Source organism: Excalfactoria chinensis, chromosome 4 (genome assembly GCF_039878825.1).
Source record: "Excalfactoria chinensis isolate bCotChi1 chromosome 4, bCotChi1.hap2, whole genome shotgun sequence".
Classification (NCBI taxonomy): Eukaryota; Metazoa; Chordata; class Aves; order Galliformes; family Phasianidae; genus Excalfactoria; species Excalfactoria chinensis.
The window spans coordinates 86,329,287-86,335,618 of NC_092828.1; positions in this window are offsets into that span (position 1 = coordinate 86,329,287).

The following is a 6,332-nucleotide window of genomic DNA, read 5'->3' on the forward strand; positions in this document are numbered from 1 at the left end:
ATGATATCATTTGGGGCTTCTATGGGCTCTCTATGGGGTTTAATGGGGCCCTATGGGGTCTTAGGGGATTTTATGGGGTTTATGAATGTCCTATATGGTCTCTATGAGGTTTAATGGGGCCCTATGTGGTCTTAGGGGATCCTAGAGGGATCTTGGTGTGCTGATGGGACCTTGGTGTGCTGATGGACAGTCGGCTGAATATGAGCCAGCAGTGTTTCCAGGTGGCCAAGAAGGCCAATGGCATCCTGGCTTGTATCAGGAATGGTGTGGTGAGCAGGACTAAGGAAGTCATCCTGCCCCTGTACTCAGCATTGGTGAGGCCTCACCTCGAGTACTGTGTCCAGTTTTGGGCACCTCAGCACAAGAAGGACATAGAGGTACTGGAGCAGGTCCAGAGAAGGGCAACGAGGCTCGTGAAGGGCTTGGAGAATCAGCCCTACGAGGAGAGACTAAGGAAGCTGGGGCTGTTTAGTCTGAGGAAGAGGAGGCTGAGGGGAGACCTTATTGCCGTCTGCCAGTACCTGAAAGGTTCTTACAGTGAGAGTGGGGCAGGTCTCTTCTCACTAGTGACAAGTGACAGGATGAGGGGAAATGGCCTCAAGTTGCGCCAGGGCAAGTTCAGGTTGGATATTAGGAAGAACTTCTTTACAGAAAGGGTGGTTAGGGACAGGAATGGGATACACATGGTTAGGGACTGGAATGGGCTCCCCAAGGAGGTGGTTGAATCGCCATCCCTGGATGTGTTTAAGAGCCGCTTGGATGTGGTACTCAGGGATATGATTTAGCAGAGGTTTGTTGTTGTGGTATTGTTTGTGGTTGTTTTTTAAGAGATAGGCTACTGGTTAGGCTGCGGTTGGACTTGATGATCTTCAAGGTCTTTTCCAACCTGAGTAATTCTATGATTCTATGATTCTATGGGCGTATATTAGGTCTCTATGGTGCTTAATGAGGACCTATGGGGTCTAACAGGGTCATATGGGGCATCTATGGGCTTTAATGAGGACCTCTGGGGTCTAAGGGGGTCCTATGGGGTTTATTGGGGATCCGTATGGGGGGTACATAGAGACTATGGGAATTGATGGGGTCCGTAAGGGGTGTAATGGGGAGTTATGAGGTATTAATGGGGTTTGATGTGTGTATATGTGTGTGTATATTTATATATCCCTTATACCCCATATCCATCCTGTTGTTCCTATTGCAGTGCTGATGCCTTTATTAATCCTCCCTGCTTTCCATCCTCACATGCTGCACGTTGGATTCCTCCACTGAGTCCAGATTGTTGCCGCTCCGCATCCATGTGTGTCAGCTCAGCATCTGTGTGCACAATGAAACACCAGTCACCGATTGGCTGCAGGATCATCTTATTGCCTGCAGGACCCCATTGTGTGCGGTAGGATCATCCCGTGCCTGAAGGACCCCATTGTGTGCGGTAGGATCATCTATCTCCATCATCATCACCTCCATCGTAATAATAATGGCCAATTGCTAATTAATAATGCTCCGTCAAATACTAATTCCGCTTTAGAGCTAGTAAAGTTCCAGTGTTAATAATAAGACTCCATTGCCAATAAATAAGACTCCATTGCCAATAAATAAGACTCCATTGCTAATTAGTATCCATTGCCAATAAATTAAACTCCATTGCTAATAAGTAAGAGTCTATTTCCAATAAATAAGAATCCCCTCACTGTCCAAGCATTTTCCGTGTCTCATTCTCTCCCCATTCAGTGCCACTCATTGTCCAGTCGTTCTGTCTCATTCTCTCCCCGTTCATTCCACTCAGTGTCCAACCATTCTGTCTGTCCATCCCTGGGCACCCCTCACTGCCCAGCATTTTCTATCAGCGCTCTGCCCCCAAATGTCGTAGCTCTCTGCCTCTCATTGTGTACTAATTAGCTGCCTCTTGTTGTAATGACTGTCTGCCTCTTATTCTGGCATCCCTGGTTGCTTCTCGTTGTGTTACCATTCTTTCCTCTCCTTGTCCAACCATTCCTTGCCACCAGGGGCAGTTGTTCTCCCTCACTCATTCTAGCAATTCTCTGCCTCGTTTCTCTTCTATTTTGCTGCCTCTCATTGTCATCATTCTCTGCCTCTGATCCTAATCATTCCCTTGTTCTAATTCTCTACTAACTCTGTACCCCTTCAGTCCTTGCTGGCCTTCCAACACTAAGTCAACATCACTCCACCGTCTCACTCTCCCTCATTGCCCCACAGTGTCACTCACTCCCATCAACTCTCACATTGTCTCTGCCCCACATTCTCACCCCACACCATCAGTGCAGTCTTAGAGCAAGGCCTTACCTGCTGTAGTGCAGTAATAGAACAGGCAATGCAGCAGTGCCGGCGGAGAAGCGCAGTCCTGGAGCACAGCACGGCAGGTAACAGTCACACACAGCAGCAATGAAGGTAGAACAGAGAAGAGGAGCTCCTCAATGTGGGCAGAGCTTCCGGCAGAAGGAGCTGCAACAAAAACATTCTCCCTTCCACTGGCAGCCCTTATATGAGGATTGGGAGGGGGCGGAGCCAGGGTCCGCCCTGCAGCCAATCAGGTGCATTGCCTGCAGCTGTGCTCTGCTGCCATGTCTGCCCCCAATCATGGCTTCCTGCATGACTCAGCATTTCTATTGCAGCACCCCAACGTCCCCCCCGGCATCGCCCCCCGCATCACCCCCTGCATCACCCGCATGTCACCCCCCTGACGGAATCCACGTGCCGTCATTTCTCATCTACTGATGCACCCCCCTTTCTTTACAGGTAGATGTGATTGTTGGCTGGTTATGACTTTAGTATTGTCTATAGTATTGTCTAGTATTGTCTATAGTATTGTCTATACTATAGTATATGTCTTTAGTATTGATTGCAGCTGTTACGTAACAGCCTGATTGTTTACCTGCTGGGGGGCGTGGGCAGCCAGTGAGCACAGGTGGGAGCAGTTCAGGGCTGGAAGCTGATTGGGCCCAGCCTGGCTCCACCCCCCTCCTTGAGCCACATTTAAGGGCTGTGCAGGGCAGGGGGCAGCATCAGCTCCGTGCGGTGCCTCCAAGAGAGCATTCCAATGAGTGTTTGCTCTTTCTTGCTGGATGCGGTATGGGCCTTGTCTCTGCTCGGAGAGCCTTTCCTTTGGGCTGCACAGTGAGTGTTGGGCTTTGCAGTGCGGTAAGAAATTCCTTCTTTATTACTGGGTTTTAGATTTCCACTTTTTGTGGTTCTTGGCTGCGTTTAAGGATGGGAAGAAGGAGCAGCATTTGTGTCTGGAAACCGCTTCCTTTGGAGAGGTGGGTGAGCCATTTCCCATCCTTTCTTTATTTCAGGGCTTTGGGGGTGAAGGAAGCGGGGTGGAACAGGGGGCACAAGTTGGTCTGTCCCATCCTTGGAGCCGTTTAGGCTGCGTGTAGCCTGCTGTGGTGCTTGGTTATTTTAGCCATAGCAGGGGGGTTGGAAGGAGATGATAGTTAATGATCCTTCTTAGCGCAGGCCATCATATGATTCTATGATTATGTATTGCAGAGTATCTCCTACAGCTGTGATTGCTGTGGCACACCGCTCGTCGCTGCAGTTGTCATCATCGTCATCATCTCCATCATCACCATCTTCATCATCTCCATCTGGACGTGGAGCCTTTGGCCGCCGTTGTCTGGACTTGGTTGTACAGCGAGTTGGTCATGCATCCTAAGTCCACCCATCCAGTTGGTGTCTTCCTTATTTGGAGCCGAGGATGCTGTGGGCTCCCACGTCAGAGGCCTTGCTGAGTTCCAGCTGGGTGATATCAGCAGCTCTTTCTTCCCCTTCCATCCCTGCTCTGACACTGTCACAGAAGGCCACCAGGTCGGTCGGATTTGCCCTCGGTGAAGCCACGCCGGTTCTCCCACATCACATCCAGCTTCCACGTGCCCTGGCTCTCTTCTAGGAGGATCTGCTCGGTGGTCGTTCCCAGCACAGCAGCGAGACTGGCGGGTCAGCAGTTCCCATCATCATCCCTTCTACGCTTCCTAAACAGGAGTGCGATGTTGGCTGTGTTTCTGCTCACCAGGACCGCACTTGACTGCCACCACTTCTCACACAGCACTGAGAGCAGCTCGGTGACTGCAGCACTGAATTACCTCCTCGCTCTGTGACGCGTCTCATCAGGATCCACAGAGTCCTGGTTTTCAGGTCCTTAGGACATCTAAAGGTGGATGTCACTCACAGCGCGGGACAAGGAGGGAACCAGCAGGGCTGGCGTCGCTTCCTCCATCCCTCCCTCCCAAAGCAAAGGCGAGGGCTGTGTATAATGAGCAGCGATCAGAGAACACAGAGGTACAAATGTGGTTGAGTACCTCAGCCTTCTACTTTTGTGTTCCCAGCCCTATTGCTGCAGGTAAGAAGCATTATGAACAAGTGTGGTACCTGCAGATCTGGGCAGTGCCTTCATTGCAGTATTGTGCTCAACAGGTGCCAGCAGAGCCCCGAGAGATGCGCGGCTCCCGATGAGAACAGCGAGGAACAGAAATCCGCATTGCCTGGAACCCCGCAGAACCAGCTTTGCTGAGGGGTAACTCTCAGCACAGCAGGTAAGAGCAGCACACACTGACTGTGTTTTATCTGTTCTATATTGTGACTTAAGGTAGAGTTCCAGAGCTCCTTTCTGCACTTTTGGGGTGCCCTACAGGCTGTCTGCTCTCATCCTTCTGCATTCTGTTTGCCTTTGCACTCTGTCACTGCTCATGTATTTCCTGCAGTGTTCTCTTTGTTTTCAGTTTTGCTGTTCTTTTCAGCATTCTGTTAGGTTTGTTTTCTGTTTTGGTGTTCTCTCCTGTATTCTCTTGAGTCTTCCCTTCCCTATCAGAGTCCCTTGCAGCTTTCTTTAGTGCCTTATATCCCATTCTTTTGTTCACTGCAGCCTTGGAGGCCATGCTCTCCATCTCAGTGGTTCTTGCAGTGCCCTTTTGGGCCTTGTCCCCACATTTATGCTTCTTGCAGTGCCCTTTTGGGCCTTGTGCTCTGTTTTAGTGTTCTTTGCAGTGCCCTTTTGGGCCTTGTGCTTTGTTTTAGTGTTCTTTGCAGTGCCCTTTTGGGCCTTGTCCCCACATTTATGCTTCTTGCAGTGCCCTTTTGGGCCTTGTGCTCTGTTTTAGTGTTCTTTGCAGTGCCCTTTTGGGCCTTGTGCTTTGTTTTAGTGTTCTTTGCAGTGCCCTTTTGGGCCTTGTCCCCACATTTATGCTTCTTGCAGTGCCCTTTTGGGCCTTGACCTGTTTTACTGTTCCTTGCTGTGCCCTTTTGGGCTTTGCCTCCTATCTTGATGTTCCCTGCTGTGCCCTTTTGGGCCTTGCATTCCATCTTGATGTTCCCTGCAATGTTCTCTTGCACCGTGCCCCCCTGTTTAGTGTTCCTGCAGTGTTCTTTTGGTGTTTCCATTTGGCCTCCTGCGCTGCCTTCCCTTTGGCCTCTGTTCTTAGTGTTTCATACCACTCTCTCTTTGCCCTGACTTTCCCTTGTGCTTTCCCTTTGCTGTTCTCTTGTTTTTGCCCTTGTGTTACTGTTGGCTGCTTGCTTTGCTTTTCTTTTCTGGGGGCTTTCTGTGGGCGTTCTGCTTCCATTTGCCTTTGGCTCTCTGGGATTTGTTGGGAGGCGGCGTTCATGTTAATGTTGACCTGAAGCTGCACCTTAGTGGGAGCTCTAGTGATAATTGCATTTGTCTGCAGAGTATGTGTAAGTAGAACCCTTTGTTTTTGTTTAAGTAACCTTAATTCTAATCCTAGTGCAAAATACCACTTGTAAAGTAACTGCACTTTTAACCTTAGAAATAGCATTACTTCTATCCCTAATAGCATTAATTCTACTGCTCCCTTCCATCACAGTTAGTGTAATGTTCACAGTGTGGTACCTGCAGATGTGGGCAGCGCCTTCATTGCCGTGTCGTGTCCAACAGGTGCCAGCAGAGCCCTGAGAGATGCGCGGCTCCTGATGAGAACAGCGAGGAACAGAAACCTGCATTGCCCGGGACACCGCAGTACCAGCTTTGCTGAGCGGTAACTCTCAGTCCAGCAGGTAAGAGCAGCACACACTGACTGTGTTTTTAATCTGTTCCATATTGTGACTTAAGGTAGAGTTCCAGAGCTTATTTTTGCAGTTTTGGGTGTCTTATGGGCTGCGTGCTTTTCTCCTTTTGCCTTTTTTCTTGCCTTTGCTCTTTGCTGTTGTTTTGGGTTTTGATGCAGTGTTTTCTTTGCTCTCACTTTTGCTGTTCTGTTCAGCATTCTATGGACTTTGTTGTTCATTTTGGTGCTCATACACACGCAGCATTTCCTCCAGCCTTTCATTCCATATTGGAGTTCCAAGTAATTTCCTCTGCT